The 18,814-nt window shown below is 37.6% G+C and overlaps 1 protein-coding gene across 10 annotated transcripts in view; it reads right to left on the bottom strand.

Moving 5' to 3' along the window:
• The window catches only part of LOC145694742 (uncharacterized), a 753,582-nt gene that overhangs the window by 101,109 nt on the left and 633,659 nt on the right, over positions 1-18,814 (bottom strand). The window lies entirely within an intron of this gene.

Below are 18,814 nucleotides of genomic sequence, written 5' to 3'. Positions count from 1 at the left end.
ATATCTCTAGGATTTCTCTGTTATGTAAAGTAATGACTTGATAGTATATTTTAATACATACAATCAGACGATTTTCTTCTACCAAATTTCTTCTCAACTCTCATGTTTCCAGTAAAGAGTTTTCACAACAATGAATCTGAACAAACAAATAACAGCAATGTCAAGTACTAATATGTCCTTTTTTATATGATAATTTAATTCCTAAGTTCTATCTGCTGTAGGAGACTAAATCCCTGTTAAAACCACAAGTAAGGACTCGTATCCCACTTTCAGCAAAAATTGCTCCTTTGCAGCTAAGCGGTTAGCGTACGCGCCTTTGGGCAGGGAGACCCGGGTTCGATTCCGAGCAGGAGCTCATGTGGTTAGTATTCCATGTTAATCAGTAGGTCCCGTCTCATATAGCTTCGCTTCTGAAAGGAACGTTAAACTCAAAAGCTACTCCACTCCCCACTTTCAGCAACGATACTACCTTACGTGATCATGGTGCTATAAACAAATGTTAAACTAGTGAATTTGTCTGCTGAAACGAACGAAAAAATAAGAAAATGTCTATCATGATGTTAAGTTAGGGGCTCCGCTTCTCCGAATCAAGCCCGTATCCACGGGGGGCAAGAGGGGGCCTCCCCCCTAAATTATGGCTGGCCCCCATAAAATTTCACGGTAGGCTTGCAAATGAACTATAATATGGTGATGAAGTATAATATGATTGGGTCGGCACCCCCTAAATTTTTGGGCTGGCTACGGGCCTGCTCCACATTACACTGTGTGGACATTAACCGTTTACCACGCTTACTCTGTAAATTACTTTTGTTAGTACGTTCGTGAAAGGAGGGGAATCAAATAGAAGTAATTCTAAACACCACAACAGAGTTTTTCTTTTGAACTAATACTATCAATGAATGCTTCCTTACTGATTGCTTACACTTCCAATAACAAAGATTCAATCTCAGACATACGATATTTTGTAATACATTGAAACGACCACAAACGTAGTCTCTACTGTGTGGTTCTGAGTTTAATTCCTGTCGACTATGCATAAGAAATGTATAAATTACATGAATAAGCTTTGTAACAATGCTTGACGAAATAAGACGACTTTCTGTAAAATTTAAAATGCTGTAGATAGAAAACTAAGTGCTAAGGGTCATTAACAAAAAAATAAAGGCTTTAAATTTATTTTACTTAAAATAATGGATATGGTATCAACTAAATTTTTACGCCAGTTTTAGTGTCAATTGCTTTCGAAGCAATACCCATCTCAGGAGTTCAGTGTGCATTTTCCAATGTCCATTAGAAGTTAATTTCGAAACGATTTTTGTACAGAAATAAATCACATTACTGTTTCATAATCTTGCTGTAAATGAATAGATTAAGTTTATTTTGTTCAAACAGCCAGAAATCGAAGGCGGAACGGATAGGTACCGTATACGTTGTCTTTCTGGGTAACTGAAAGAATGGTGATTCTGTATAATAAAAAGGATTTATATAGCTAGGCTAAATACGCTAACAATCAGTTGTCATTGTTCAAGGCCTTTCCACATAAAAAAAGGAACTAACAAAAGGGTATCTATCAAGTTACGCTGACCCATGTTTAGCTTTGCCTTTTGATCTAAGTAAGTATCCAATAGACTTCCAGTGCATCGCCAGCTACGTCCAGTGTTACCATGAGATTCTGCTTGCTAAGAGAAAACGAGTTTTCTGCGAATGTTCTTCCGAATCTCAACATTCACAGGAAACAACTTTTTCTGAGTAAGCAGAATATTGTGAGAAATGTGGACGCTCTTTGAATATTCTTCAGATCGTTGCTTATCCCAGAAATTGCGTAATATTTTCTGACCTACATCATTTAAATTCTTTTTTCTTTTTTACTTCAAATACAATGAGGTAAACTAACAACTCTATAACACAACCAGAAGATGGTAACAAATACAGTTGAACTCGGTTATAACGACACCAAAGCGAGCTACAAAACAGTGAAAACGCATGAAGCCGAGATGCGTAATATCATGTGTCGAAGGTTGGGAATGGTCATTTGCCAGGGTTTGAAAAAACCCGGTTTTTTTTAAAAAGCCCAACCCACCTGGGCCCATGTGGGTTTTTTCGGGTATTTTCGGGTTTAATCGGGTTTTTTCGGGTTTAATTGTTTTTTTTTTTCGAAATATTTCCGAGTCTTTGGGGTAAAAGTGTTAAAATGTGATTTATATTTCAAGATTATCATTGTCACAACTTGCAACAATTTTCTATTCACTGCTGTTTTGAAAAAATTCTGCCATTTTGATATTTTACGTTAGATCGCCGCCAAAATATATACAGCTAATTTAGTGTGTCTCGTGCTTATATTCTTAAAATTTCAACTTAAAAGACCGAAAATTGCACTTTGTAGCGTGGATACCCGCTATTTTTTTTAAGCCACCATTTTGAAATTGTACTTTGGTATGCCGCCAAAATCTATACTGGAAATATAGTGTGTCTCGTGTTTGTACCCTGAAAATTTAAACTTAAAACATCGAAGGTGGTACCCTGTAGTATGTGTGGTACAGGCAGATTAATTTAACAGCGTAAAATAAATGGTTTTATTTGAAGGTCACTTTCAATATTTTGTGCGTTCAATTAGGTGAAATTCCCGAGCATTTGTTGCAAGACGTTTCTTTCCAGAAAGTTAATTTAAAACAATTAACAGATATAATTCATATTCTATAAAGTAAATGTTTCAAAATGTCTTAAATGAAATTAAATATCTTCCAGCGTAAAATAAATAGTTTTATTGTTGAAGTATTTAGTTCCGATGCTTTGTGCGTTCAGTTGCGGGGATTTCCCGAGCATTTCTTTCGCGACCTTTTTTTCCCCTCGAAAATGCAGCTTTCTTTACTGTACATCGAAACTTCCACTAGTAAGGAAGTTTGAATTCAGCACTTGAAGTAGTAAGTGTTACGTAGTTTTCGGAACTCTGAGCATTAAGCTTCTTAAATTTGACAATAATTTTTACGCTATTGTTGGTGTTGATTCTAAAGAATGCTTATTTGAAGAGTACCAACAAATAACTGAACTAAACTGTTATTGTTGGAAAACTAAATTTTACTAAAGAATACTTGTGCTACCATCAAAGGTAAGAAATAATATTAATAGTTTTACTAATGCACTACATATTTACTGGTAGTACCGGCACATATGGCTTTAAACTCGTCAAACGTAGGGGAGACCGGGGTACGTTGTCACAGTAGCAATTCTGAAAAAAGCGAAAACATTAGGTGCTGCTTTCTTGTTTACTTACTAGATGTCACAACTAACTGTACTCGTTTGGAGATGCGCGGGAACAACGGTGCTGCGTCAGTTGAACTTTGTCTGTTTTCAGTGCCATTTGTCTGTAGCAGCAAATATCTTTCTGTGGTTATGTAGGTTACAAATAGAGCTTCATAATGTGCTACTTTGAATGCGCCTAATCTTGTCGTTTGGTATAGATATTTTGTAAAAAGAGTAACGGCGACGCGTGGGACAAGTTGTCACAAATAAGACGGGGCATGTTGTCGGGGCCTAGAGCCCCGGCATAAGACGAGGCATGTTGTCAGAAATAACCGCATATCAATACGTAGGCCTAAAGCTGCTAAAGAATTTCATGTCCACTACAGAACATTGGCAAGATTTTGTGCACGTGTTACAGATGGCGAACTACAGTTCGGCCAATCCTCATTTACATTAGGTTACTCTTCATAATACTAGGAAGAATTACTAATATCATACCAAAACAAGCTTCGCACATATAATTTGGACTCACTACAAAAGAGGTTCGCGATTTGGCTTACAACTATGCAAAAGCGCTAGGATTGAAATGCCCAGAGTCGTGGAATGGAAAGGCCATTGCTGGCCCAGACTGGTATCCGGTATTTCTGAAAAGACATGGTGCTCTTGCTATAAGAACTCCCCAAGCAAATAGTTTTGCACCTATAAACAATGTCAACGAAGGTCCAGAGAAGATTACAATTCTTTCTCAGAGGACGACAAAACACTGTGTTTAGTTTATGGCGATCCATACAGTGCGAGTACATGTAGCGAGAAATAAATTCAGTGCATTCGATGTAAGGAATCGGCCTACGAAAACTGAGGGAAGCAGAACTTATTTTACGTGTGTATTAACTGTGGCTCTGACGATGACCTCCAGGTGTAGAAGCAAAAGGATAAACATTTTCAAACTAGTTTGCGGTGCGTACTAATAAAACGCAACTAAACTTCGTAATAATATTTACTCCTCTCCTAGCTACACAGTTGTCCTATCAGAGGAATTCTTCGCAATTCATAAACTACAATCAGAAGCAACTTAAATGCAATTGGCTAATTTTGTGTCGGCCTATTGGAGACGTAGGATATGATTTGATAATTTCGTCATTTTGTTATGACCTTTCAGTTTGTAGTTTTGATTCCTTAGCTATGAGTTAGTTCTGTTTTCATGGCAGTTTTGGTTTTCCTACAAAGCTTGATGTAACAATAAATCTTTTAGGTTGAGAAAATATAAGCTACAGGTTCCCCTACTTTCTTTCCTATTTAACTAATATAGTTTCCCCTTTCATTTAATTATGTTTTGATTCTCTTTCAGACGCTAAGTATTTAATGCTGGTAACATTTATAGTCTTTTTGCATTAGTAATAGTTGCATTAATAATATCTACCAATTTCTGGAAAGTGCCACAAGAATAACATGTGACAATTTGCCCCCTATATTGTGACAACTTACACCGCATATGGGGTACATTGTTACAACTGTATTGATCATAAAACATAGTACATAAGTCCAGTTCAGAGCGAGTTACATTGGACAGAGAAATATATATGCTATGCACAAGATAAAGTATGTGTATACTAAAAATTATACTTCTCGGCCTTACACGAGCATCACAAGAAAATAAAACGTGAAAATTGTGACAATGTGCCCCGGTCTCCCCTATGAGGGATAACGTCCCTCGGCATAGCCAAGTCGGCGAGCACACTATTTACGGAAAGTATTTTCTAAAATATAAAATTGCATTTTTTTCGAATAGGCTATAAGCATAATCAATACATTAATTTGTTATATAATTATCTCAAGCTAAGGTAAGTTTTTTTCATTTATTCAGTGCATTCAGAACTTTATAAAGGGCTTATGTAGAATGTTGTTGTATACCTTAACGTGAAAGCATTTAATTCGCCCGAGGAATGTCCAAAATTTGATAAAAATCACTTTCAATGTGATCAACTTAGTTGTAGCAATAATATATTAACAAAAAGCTCAAAAACCCAGGTGGGTTTTAAGGTGGGTTTTTCCAGGTGGGTCCAACCCGAAAAAACCCGGTGGTTTTTTTCGGGCTGGGCCCACTTGGGCAAACCCTGTCATTTGCATGGGCGTCCGAAGAAAATTTTCTACGGGGGATCATCTCCCTGGTTGCTATATTACGTTTAAATTTCTAAATATTTTATTAATACAAATAAAAATACCAGGTTGGTTTCGTAAGCCAGGGGGCCAGGACCCTATCCAGCCCATCGATCCACCCTTCGGGGGCCCATGGCCTATTTTGGATACGAACTTTTCAAACACGTTATACTTGATGCATTTGTGAGTGTTGTATTAAGCATGATATACAATCATTTGCATTATGAAGAACTGATTGATCCCATTGAATTGACGCAATGGCAGAAACCAATGTGTATCTATTGAACTGAAGCTTGTAATTTATCAATAGAGATACCTAAGAACTCCAGGGTTAGAATACAGACAAGTAAATTCGAGAAAAGTTTATTTTTACTTATTGCAAAACACTAATATATCCCAATTTAATGCACTATGTATTGCGACAGGTTTCACCCAGTAGCGTAATTTCAGATTTTGCCAGGCGGAGAGAATCAAATGCTTTACCGACAAGTGTTTCTCTCTTTTTTTTTTTCTAACTATATTAGTATACAATCGATTTAAAAAGTATGGATTTTCAAGCTCCAGGACAATTGCCCCCCTGCCCTTTCCAAATGACGCCACTGGTATCACTTGTCAATTAGGGGGCAATTAATCCCCGAGTGGAATTATTAATAGAGAGGTAATAGATCGGATAAAGTCCCTCCAGAAGTAAGAAAAATATGTCTGGATAAACTTTGAAGTCCACGTCATCTGAATTGGAGTGTGACATCAGCCAATAAGCTCACAGTGTGCTGTTACTAAACCTTCAGGGAGGAATGTGATCATTCATAATTGTATTAAAAAATACGAACAAAATCAGTTGTGAATGATTAGATTTCTCCCTGAAGGTTTAGTAACAGCGCACTGTGAGCTTATTGGCGGATGTCACACACCAATTTGGGTAACGCGGACTAGAATACATACAGGAAAGAGCAGTCTTGCTCCTAGCCTGCCACGCGAAAATACCTCAATTCCCCGTCGAGCGGGAGATGTGTGTTCAATTCGGTAGGAGCATATGTGATTAGAATACTGCATTAAACAGTCCTGTACGATCGCAATGCTAAAAACTAAAACAAATAAATAAATAAAAATAAAAAAATAAAACGAAAACCAAGTTATGTTTGTTCTGATTGTAATTATTTTTAAGAGTTTGTAAATCCGCTGCCTAAAGATAATAGGGAGAAAGACAAGTATATACGCTCTATGACTATTATTGAAGAGCACACCCAACATTTAACATTGAAATCCCTTGCATTATAACATAATTGAAATGAAAAATGAAATGAAATCTTTAACTTTTACGTCCCTCGGTTATGCTGGTTAGGCTAAAGGAGTCGGTGATGATGAGAAATGAATGAAATGGTGGAATGAAGAAAGTGGGAGGAAACGGGAGAACCCCGAGAAAACCCACGAGCAAGGTGTTTGCCCACCACAAAGTCCACACGGCGCGAGCTGGGATCAAACCAGGGACCCCAAGCACCTAAGGTAAACGCTCTACCACTGAGCTATAACATAATTGAGTTTTCTGTCTGTTTTGTCTTATGTAACAACGAGGTTATGAAAATCAGGAGTTATTAGCGAGAGCTCGGAACCACGACTGACTTGAATCTTGTGGAAAGTTGGCGGTGCAGACAATCATGCAAGTCACACAGTAGAAGTCTGCACGGGCCGGAAGTTTTAGCCCGAGCAGACCTCAGCCACACAGTATAGGTCGATCCCCACCATAGTAACTCACTCGAAGACGGCTGAATTACAGCAGCACGCCACAGATCTAGGCTATATCATGAAGTAATTTATCTCTGTTTATTATTTTGACTACTTCTCCCCTGTACCATTTAATATGTTCCCACAAGAATCCTGTAATCATTAATTAAAAAGGAAACACCGTTGCAGGATATTATTAGGCAACGATCTGAAGAAAGAAAAAAAAAAGCATATGAATTTCTGGAACTAGACGATTTGAGGAAAAGGGCTGGAGTTGGCAACTCAATCTCTTCCAGATATGGACTATTATTCGTTTTGGGTAAAACCTCTCAACGGATTCAGACAGCAGGACTCATAGTGGTCTGGTCTCTTGTAAATAGTTGAAAAGTGACCAAAATCTTACCATGCACCCTTTTTCTTTTGTCAATTTCTCCATCACCTCTCTCTCTATTGTTTTGTTTCATCATTTCTTGTTTACTTCTTCTTTTTGAGCTTCCTCCTTTCTTAAGTTTTCTAAATATGCTTTGTAGTTATGGTAAGCAGACTTAGCTGATGTAAGAAGCTTCTGAGTAACTGGAACCAGTTCTGGCCTATTTCCGAATATCTTCATCCCCGACATTATATTTAACTTAGCATTGAGAGTTCTCAAAGCCATGATATACAGGTATTCAAATTCATCACCTACTCTTAAGAAGAATATACAAGAAGCATAACACAAGACGAACATGATGAACCACGCAAACACACACACAGACCCAACGTTGAGCAGAGCGAAAATTACGAGAGAAAACTAGAAGACTATTATGAATGAAGAAAGAATAGAAGAAGGGTCCTCAATCCCACCTTGAGAGCTTAAGTATGTATTTTAAAATCTTATTTCTATTTATTTACTTGAAGTAACACCAAAGGAAGCATCAATCATTAGCAAGAGGGAAAAAGAAAAAGAGGAAAAAGGAAAGTGACCTTTTAAAGCTACATGTGTAAGTCGTTAATCACGGTATAGGGGGACCAAAACTATGGCAACGTCGTTGGACACACACTAAGTTACAATGTCACTAGTAAGTGAATAGGTCTGTTAGGACAGTTCCGATTACCACCCACGAAGGTTTTCTTGAAATTGCGAGCACTCTATCCACTAACCTCCCACTGTGAATTAGAAAGGATAAAAGCTGAAGTGAGAATAAAGCTGACTACGACTACAGTGGCCGCGACGACTCGTGAACAGTGATGCTAGGTCCTCAAGATAAAATTTCCCTCAGGAATGCTGAACAATTCCCTTTTTAAGATAAAATTTCCCTTATTTTAGTTCACCATAACATATATAATATATTAAAGATAGCATTATTGCGTATCTATGGATTCTTATACTGTGCTTATATCTCCACAACATACTTTTGTACTTTTGATCTGTTATTATTCAATATTATCTTGTATAATGACATCCCCAAGCCAGACCGCCGAAGGCTTGTGGGGAAATAAAGTGTGTGGGATTCTGGAAAGAATGCCACCGTCTTTCGTCATACTGCCGCAGTGCTTAATAACATAATTTGTTGAAAGGCTAAATTTTCCTACATTTATCTCTCATACTCGTAAAATCCCCCTTTTCTCTTCATAAAATTTCTTTGCTAAATCTCCCTACGTCGCGGGAAATTTCCCTCAATCTAGCATCACTGGAAGCGTGGTCCCTACACGAATCATAGAACTGCTTTCTCTGCTCTCGCATGCCATGAATCGGAAAAATTCGGTACGATTCGGGGAGCTACCTTCCGCACGCATGCTTGAGTAAAAGTGAAATAATAGGAGAGCACCAACAACATTGCCAAACTTAGAGGACATTTTAAACAAGTGAAAGCAACAGCACTAAAAAAAAAATTAACACTAATAATTATTCGAATTAAACGGTAACAATAATAATAGCAAACCTGTAAAATAAATGGCAAAAATATCGACAACAAGAATAACAACAAAACGAAACTTAGCGGCAGTCCGACAACTCTGCACCCCCAGGAGATGATCTCCGTACAGCACGAGAGACGACACTGACAAAATTTCATGGGTGGGGTTGACGACCGGGACACACCCTCGCGTTCTATTGGGTGGTGAGATTGGTAAATATAGGTCAAGCTTCACGAGTCCTCGCGCCTACTGTAGTTCACATGTGGCATCAAGTACTGAAGCTTTCAGAAGAGTAATGAGTAACAAGTTTCTGCCTTTTTCCATTTATTTTTATGATATTCTATATTTATAATATTAGAAAACTGCCAATGCAAAATAAATCACACGAAATAAGTCACTTTACCTCCTAAAAATGTAACTTTTAGTGACAAATTAAAAAAAAAAAAAACTTTTAGTGACTAACCTGAAAAAAGGTAACTTTTAGTTCAAGAAGTGACTCGCTATGAGCCCTGAGAAAGTATCCTTCTCCTAACGCTCAGTGGATGCCCTTCCACTTTTAGTTCTCTATTTAAATGCACAACAAGTTTGGCAATAAATCTCGACTTTAATGGATGGAAAAGAAACTAGTGAAGGCACGAAACGGAAGACTTCTTATTCTGTGTCCTTACCCACAATCACTAACAAAAGCTTTGGGGCCAAATCACACACACACACACACACACACAAAAAAAAAAAAAAAAAAACAATAGCTGGGTGAAGCTAATACTAGTCAGAGTTAATAGCTATACCTTGGAGGCACAGTAGATTTATAAAATTCTAAGACGCTGAATCCATACCAAAAAGCCATTTCTCGCTCTACCTTAGTATTTTTGTTCTCTGGCGATAAAGGATGAAACAGGAAATCGATAATTTGAACCATTTCCGGATTTAATAGAGAGTTAAAGGAGAAGACAGAACTTACTATTGGGAAGCTGAATCGACTGCAACAAACTGCATCTCAATATCTCTTACCGTTTTTGCTCTAACTCACTCACTCCATGGCGTATGGAACCTGGAGGGTTCAATGTCGCGTTCACAAAAACTCTCCACTGACTTCTATCCTTAGACAACAGGATCCAGTTTCCGTTTCTGCTCTACGGAAATCAACACTGAAACCTGAAGCAGTAACCAATTTCAATCACTTTTAGTAGAGTATTGCGGGTTGTAATGGCATGTCGTCTTGACACGAAGAATCGATTGCAGAAAACAGTCTGTCGCTTTCTATTATGTATGTTCAGTGGCGATAAGAGTTGAAACCGGAAATTGCTAATTTGAACTACTTCCGGTTTGAACAGATGGTTCATGAAGAAAATTGAGCCCTATTCTTGGGGCAATCAATCGATTGCGGAAAACCACATCTCGATATTTCTTACCGTTTTCGCTCTGATATATGTCGACAGACGGACGAACAGAGCCGTTCTATAAGACTTCCGACACTTATGCATAGCATACAGTAGTTTGGAAGCCTAAAATTATATATAATAACGTTCATACTACTATAAACAATGCCCACGCACTTTCTAACTGCACCTTTTTAGTGCTAAAATGAGGACGCTGAATCCAATAGAAATAATTTTAGACATCAGAGGCCTATTTATTTATATCTCAACTTTTGAGGTCATTTTTCTTACATGGAAAGACATGTTTAAATGTTTAAAAATAGTTCCATTGGTTTCAGCGTCCTCCAATCAGTATAAAGACTGTAATTCAGGCATGTGCAAGATAGAATAGGAGGTGAGCCTATCAGAGAGCACTGAGTGGCGTCAAGGACCGTACGAGAAACAATTTGTAACAGTTTCACAAGAACTGAATAACCATTTTCAATGGAAAAACTCGTTTATCGCACAGTAACATCATTCGAACGCAAATACTATTATAACGGTAACCAAATTTCTTAAAGCAAAACAGAAAAGATCTATTTATTTACCATTCTAGTGGAAAGCTAGACCTTTCATGTTCTGAACTATTCTCTCAATTTTCATTGGCACATTGGACATTCCCAACGCGGAGGAAATTATCAAGATGGATATCAGTTACTCACGAAGAAATTTAAATGCAGTTTATGAAAGGGTTCAATGGGTCTGGACTGGCCCGGGGGCGAGTGTTGCACCCCCCCGCATGTATTCAAGCGAGAGTAATTTTACCATCGATATAAACAGTACTTCACATACCTCAACGTTGAGTTCACCCTTCTCTTGATCCCATGAAGGATATGTTTAAAAGAATTCCATTGTATTCAGCGTTTTCTAATTAGTACAAAAAAAAAAAAAAAATGTATGGTACTTTCACCATTGGCATAAGCAATATTTCAAATTCAAAGACCCTAACTTTCACTGTTCTCGTCACCAATAATTGCAATGGTGATTGCGATGGTCCATTGTAATTAGCGTCCTTTAGTTGTTACTACTACTACTAATAATAATAATAATAAGGCTCAACTAAAAATTCATCAAAGCGTGGGCACTTCTTACCAGTGGCATGAGCGTTAGTTTGGTTTCCACGACAGAGAGACATAGATTTGAAGTAAACATGGAAATTTAAATTCATTTGGAAGAAACCAAAACTAATACCCCATATAAAGGGCTTTTAAACAATGCAGATATTCAGGATCATTAAGGACAGGAAAAAAAAATTAAACGAACCACACCGTGAATGCAAGAATAGTATTCTCGATTACATTAAGAAAGCAACATTATACAAAAAAAAAAAAAAAAAAAAAAAAAAGTGATGATAATCATTTCTTACGTTGGTGTTGCAACCATCGTGTTAATTGCACTACAACCTACGACGAAATTGTTACTTGGGTGTATGGTCAGCGCTGCGCTTTGCTGTGCTTTTACACAAACGTTCGTAATGCGTCTTAATTCAAAAACTGCTTCATGATTCTGGGCAGGCCGGTAACCAGCCCAAAAATGTAGGGGGGCGGTAGAAATAAAGGGGGCCGACCCAGCCATATTATAGTTCATTTGCAAGCCTACCATGAAAATTTTAGGGGGGCAGTGAAACTTTAGGAGGGGGGGCGGCCCACCCTAGCCTCCCCATAGATACGGGCCTGATTCTGGGTGCACTATGAAAACGAATCCTCATCACACCGGCTAATAAGTCACTACGTAAATGTCTAATATTTAATCACATACAAAATTTGTAAAGTATTTGTGAAGTTTTCATTAGGATACACCCATCTCAGGCTCTGAGGAAGCAAATATTGGTATAAATAAATAAATAAATAAATAAATAAATAAATAAAATAAATGTTATCGATACAGCAACATGAACAATCTGCGGAAACAAAGATTATTCAATGTCGTCTGCGAATTGACAGGCGGATACCAGTGATTCACCCATGATCAATATTTACACCCTATCCTGGAGAAGAAAATGTTACCCTGTTGCGAGGTAAAGTAAGAGTCAAAAATATTTCTCCAGTTACAGAACAGAAATTAGATCCCACCTGTGTGATAAACTTGCCTGGAATGTCAAGTTACAAAAACTACTCTTTAATTAGAATCTCGAAATCCTCTCGTATTAAGAAATTAGGCCAGAAGAAGTTTCGATACAGGAGGATTTTACATCCTTCACGCATGACGTTTCCTCAAACTCTTGACATCAGCTTGAATGCCACCATGTCGATAGACAGAAAGTAAGCTACTCCGCTTCGATATACTGTCGGATTTGGTCATAGAAGTAAACTAACTGTAAGACTAGTTTTGTACTGTATTAATAGAACCCAATGAAGGTCAAGTTATTCCATTTCCACGTTTCAGGATGTTGACAGTGAGCGAACTGACAATTTCTCCCAGTGGCATGAATTTCACTTATATACGCACCCAGCTATAACACATACACACGCTATATATTGCTGTATGTACTATTATCTCCGTATTACAGATATGAGTTGATTTCGAGTTGAACGTCCCTTTCAGCAGCGAGGCTATATGAGACAGGACCTACTGATTAACGTGGAATCCGAACCACATGAGCTCCCGCCGGGAATCGAACCCGGGTCTCCCACGCCAAAGGCGCGCACGCTAACCGCTTGGCCAAGGAGGAGCTCAATCCGTATTACAAATATATACAGCAGATGCAAGCGGTTAGCGTACGTGCCTTTGGCATGGGAAATTCAGGTAGAAATCCCAGCGGAAGCTCATGTGGTTCGGATCTCACGTTAGCTGTAGGTCCACGTCTCATATAGTCTAGCTGCTGAAGTGGACGCTAAACTAAAAATCAAATCAAACAAATATGTAGATACCTCTAGGTGAAACTAGATCATCACCCGTTTAAGTGAATGGTTGAGACACGAGATATAAGGATGTTTTTCCATGAATTGCAGACATAAATATTTGGTAATGTTTCCAACTCCTTCGAGCCTCCTTTTTCGGTTTGCATCTCACAAAAAGAATGTTTTCTTACTTTTTTCTCGCACGAACAGGTAAATATGATATCTCAAGAAACGATAGTCTGTGATTTTAAGACTGCAAAGAGGTTGAGAGGCGCGGTGTTTCATAGACTATTTTAACTCGAAATTCCTTTTTTAGTTTGACTTAAAACAAAATAAAAGTTTATTTTTGTTTCTATATTCATTTCATTTTTAAAAACTTCTAGAGAAGCCAATTTTCCATGGCATATCTTCTGGATTACATCTAAAATTGTTCTTTATCTCTACTATTTATAACTCATTCGTTTTCTGTCCAATCTAGCTATTTTTCTACGTTCTTCTACACGCCCACATTCCAAACTCATTTTTTTTTACATGGATTTTCTTTGTCGTCCATGTTTCTGCCTCATCGAGTACAATACTCCAGACGAAACATATTCCGTGTTTTTTTCTTAACTTTGTATTCAAGTACCCACAAAACAAACTTTTCTTCCTCTTAAATGCTCCTTTTGCCATTCCTTTCCTTTTTTTTTTTTTTTTTTTTTTGTAAAAATAAAATTCTTTGATTGTAAATGAAAAATGAAATGTTTCAGTTTTACGTCCCACGATTTAGCCTTGTAAGTTAACTAAAGGAGATGGTGAATCAAACATTATAAAAAAGAATTCATGGAATGGGAATGTGGGGGGGGGGGGAATGAAAGAACTTTGTGAAAACCCACGGACAGAATTTTGTTCATCACTAACTCCCATGGCCTGGGATCCAACCAGGAACCTCTCACATTAGAGATAAGCGCTCTACCATTAAGCACCTTGACCTCGTTCTTTAACCGTAATCAACATAATCTTATCACAACCAATATTAAGGGGATTCAAATTATTCAGTATGTATTTCCATTTATATATATATACACACCCAGTGCTATTTGCTGATTTTATTTAATTATTTAAAAAATGAATTATCAAACCTATTGTTAATTCGTGAAAGTGTAACAACAAACCCCACGCAGCTATGTGAATTACAAATGCACTGTTAGATTACAATCTATATTTCCATTCCGCTATACTATTCTACGTCGTCATTCGAGTAATACCGTTATCCAGATATTTTTATAATCCCCAATTGAGTACTGCACCATATATGCTGAGAGGATAAAGCAGCACCATGCAGAAAGAAACAACTCTCGGATACTGCGATGATTCTCTAAGCGAATATGGGCGGCCAACTGCCTACGGTACACCGAATCATGTCAAATGTCAAATACTGTACATCGAATGTTATTTTCAACTTACCAGGTATACTTCAAACTTTACCATACATACTACTTCAAAATATTATCACACATGTTACATATTACCACGTATACTTCAAAATACATTACAAGTTCTACAGTAATGTTATAAGCAGGGCCCGGATCTTGTTGACCTAAACTTTTCTCAAAAGTGACCTATAAAATGACACTAAAATTCCTGTAAAATGACCCTAAAATTCACAAAAATTGACTTTAAACTTGTGTTTTTAAAAACTTTTACTTCGTTAAACATGGACTTTTTTTGAATATTTATTGGATTTTAAATATCATTTCTGTCATTTTCAAAACTTTTGTTTCAGTTAGCTGCAGCCCATTGATCAAATGTTGTGTTCAATGATCAGTCCATTCTAGTGTATTGTAAGTACTGAAAGTGTCAATTCACTTGCGAGTTGAAACAAAGAAGTACAAGTTCAGTACAAGTTTGAAACTAGAAATCAAATTTCGCAAGTGTAGACTATATACACGAGAATAATAGATAAAAAAAAGTTTAAAATCTTTGAACACCTTCCAATTTATTTTTAGTTATTCACCTGATCATATCTTATGTGGTCAACAACCCAAACCCACCTGTTTCACCACCTACCAACCCCCATCCCTCGTCAACCAACTACAGCTTAGTATTCATGAGCTTGTTAGGAATGCAGTTATTCCATCCCAATAGTCAGGAAGCAGGAAAAGAGATCATTTAACTTCGTGTTCTTCAAATCCGTAAACAGTGTTCATTTTAAGATTTCTTTATGTAGAAGAAAAAGAATAAAAATGACCATAAGTGACCTAAAATCAACCTTAAAATATTAAAAAATGACCTAAAACTTCAAAACAGCAAAAAGTGGCAAAATGTTGACCATAAAATGATATATTTTTAGAACCTAGAGTTGATGAATAACGTTTTTATTTCAACTTGCCTTGTCCTATACGTAATAGAAAAAAATGACTTGTCAACAAAGTTCGGGTCCTGGTTATAAGACTTTTACTGGTTAAAAAAAAAAAAAAGTAAAGCATGACTAATACGCAACTAGTATATAAAATATGCTTCATTTCTGCGAATTACTGTACCTATTGTTCAATGATGTACCCGAGACGCATACTGTATCCATTTGTGTTAGCGTGGTATTAAACTTTTTCAAATGATTTTATTATTCGTATTCCATATCTGAACAATTATATGACAAATATTGGAATGTTCTGATTTTTGTCTTCCATCGTTTCGCAGCAAGTAACAAGTGTTAAACTTGCACAAAAGAGTAGCCACGTGCTTTTGTTTTGAGCTGCTTAAAAAATTCAACAGATGAATTTAAAACGTTTGTGACAGTCAGCTGTTCTATGGAAAGGGATCTCTAAAACCATTCATGTTTTCACGCTCAATTTCCCAGAATACACGATAATCCCTCGCGTGACGGACGCTTTGTCAATACGCGAGTAAGCGAGAGAAACGATAAGGGAGGATCTCAGCTTTAAAATCAATTCTTCTCTTCATTCATGCATTGTCCTTTTAAAGCAGAAAAAACATTTAAAGATGAAGGAAACTCAATGAAGCTTCATCGCAAATAGCTAAAGCGTGTGCTTTCTCCGATTCTGAGCAACAGTAAAGATACTCATATTTTGATAAAACTTTTAGTTGTTATCATGTTGTGTTGGTTAGTTGGTTGATTTGGAGTTTAGCGTCCCATTCAGCATCGCGGCTGTATGAGACATTGACCTACAGTTTGATGAGGATCCGAAGTACATGAGCTCCCGCCGGGAATCGAACCCAGATATGCCGCGCCGAAGACACATATGATATAGGCACGAGGCAGTTCTTGTTGGATTGGAATTTAGCGTCCCTTTCAACACCGACGCTATATAAGACATGCGCCTACAGTTTAAGATAGAATCCGAACCACTGTAATGAGTTCAAATTTTTAAGCTTTCCTATTGGGAATCGAACTCAAGGCCATGGGTACGGAACGCACGCGGGCGCCACCCACTAGACCAGGAGGGAGGGCGAAATCTCGGTCAGCGATTTGAATTCCATTTTAATCTAAGGATCTTATAAAATAGAGGATCTGCCCTTACAACAAAATCTTGAAGCCATACGCCACAGTTTCGCCGCCCCTACTCTGCCCACTCCGCCCAATAGGATCGCAATGTTTTGAGCCAACAATCATGGCGGAAACGAAAGTAGCCAATCAGACGACGGCAGAAGCGAGAGTAGCCAATCAGACGTGGCGATGCTCGGTTGTTTCTTGGCTTCATCGATTTAATAGGATGAAGATACATATGGGCAGATCCTCTATTTATAACATCCTTGTTTTAATCAGTAGCAATTTCTTCAAAGAGAGATTAAAATACAATCATGAAAAAAGCTGAGCTCTCTGGTTGTTATGGAAGCCCACGGTTAACAATTGTTCGTACTATCGCCCTCCATGCGGAAAATTCGAGCTCTATCCCCGATGGGGACTCGTGTAATCCGTACCCCATGTTAAGCAGCTGTAACTTCTTCACAACTTTCTTGCTGTAAAAAGAAAATAAATCTCCAAATCAACCAACCGTAAGGCAATTTGCATATGTCGCAGTATGAGTTATCGATACTGGAGGTAAAAAAAAAAAAAAAATAAATAAATAAAAAAAAATAAAAAAATAAATAAAGACCCTCAAGAATTTCCACGATACAATTAAGACTTCATACTCAAATATTACAAGAGCTCCACTCTGGCTAAGCAGTTAGCGTACGCGACTTTGGTGTGGGAGGCCCGGGTTCGATTTCCAGCGGGAGCTCATGTGGTTCGGATTCCACGTTAAGTTGTAAATCCAGACCTCATATAGTCTTGCTGCTGACAGGGAAGCTAAAATTAAAAAAAAAAATCAAAGCTAATCTTATAGTAACGGCATAGATTACAAGCCTCCAGATAGATTTGTACCGTGGTCATGTATGTGATGAATCCACATGGGTTATAGAGCATGTGTTGGCTAACAGTTCTACTGCATAGGCAACTTTATACAAGATGCAGCGTGTTTCTCAGCATCACACCCTGCAAAGAGTCCTGTACGATGTGTCCAAAACATCATTCAACAATATTATCATCTCGCGAAAACTGACAAGCTTTGCACTTTGCTGAGAGAGGGAGAAAGTTGTGGAGAGATATGATCGATTATATCGATCGAAGAAGAAATGTATTATGAAACAGTTTTCGAATGCGCACGGCTCCGTATTAGATTATCTCTTAGCAAAGTGAAAGATGCTGTTTTCTCGTTTAGGTGTAAGGAATGTGTATGCAAAAGTATCTCATTCTTTCCGGATTAACTCTGGTAACAGATAAAAGGGATACATCTGATGGGTAAGTGAACAACTATTAGGTCTTTGTAACACTGTACTGTCAGATTATCCGGTATTGATAGACTAAATACCACAGGCAGCTCATGAGAAAAGTCATACCGCTTAAAAAAAAAAAAAAAAAAAAAAAAAAAAAAAGTTACGAAAATGAAAGTTTTAGTTTTATGTCCCATGATTATGCACTTTAGGCCAAAGGGTACGAAGGGAATCGAATGGTAATGAAAGAATTGGTGGAATGACAACGTGGGAGGAAACGGAATAATTCATAGGAAATCCACAGTGGCGATGCTGTACAAACAAACAAACCTAACCAGGAATCTCTAGTACCACAAGTGAGCGCTCTACCACTCGTCTGCTGTGCCTTCTGGAAGAAAAGTGACAATATACTAACTGTTGTATATAATCATTAGTATATAAAGTAAGTTTTCTTCCCTTAGTTTGAAGAGACAAAACTGTTTTACCGATGTGATTTCCCTTACAAGCCGCTCCTGCTAGTTATGAACAAGTATCGTATGAAGAATATTTTAGTATTTGGGTTTCCGCTAAAGACAACTGGCAACAACATACGGCTTTTTTTCATAAGCGTTGGTCAGAAATGAAATCTTTCAGTTTAAATTCCCAAGTTTTTGCCCTTTAGGCTAAGGGAGATGATGATGAAGGCAAGTGAATGATGGAAGAATTGGTGAAATGAACATGTGGGAGGAAACGGGAGTATTGAGAAAACCCACGGACATCATGATGTCCACCACAAAGTTGTTTGGA

The sequence above is a fragment of the Thermobia domestica genome, chromosome 9 (genome assembly GCF_964235325.1).
Source record: "Thermobia domestica chromosome 9, izTheDome1.hap1.1, whole genome shotgun sequence".
Taxonomy (NCBI): Eukaryota; Metazoa; Arthropoda; class Insecta; order Zygentoma; family Lepismatidae; genus Thermobia; species Thermobia domestica.
Note: the sequence above shows the minus strand (reverse complement) of the source record. Positions and strands in the feature narration are given on the sequence as shown.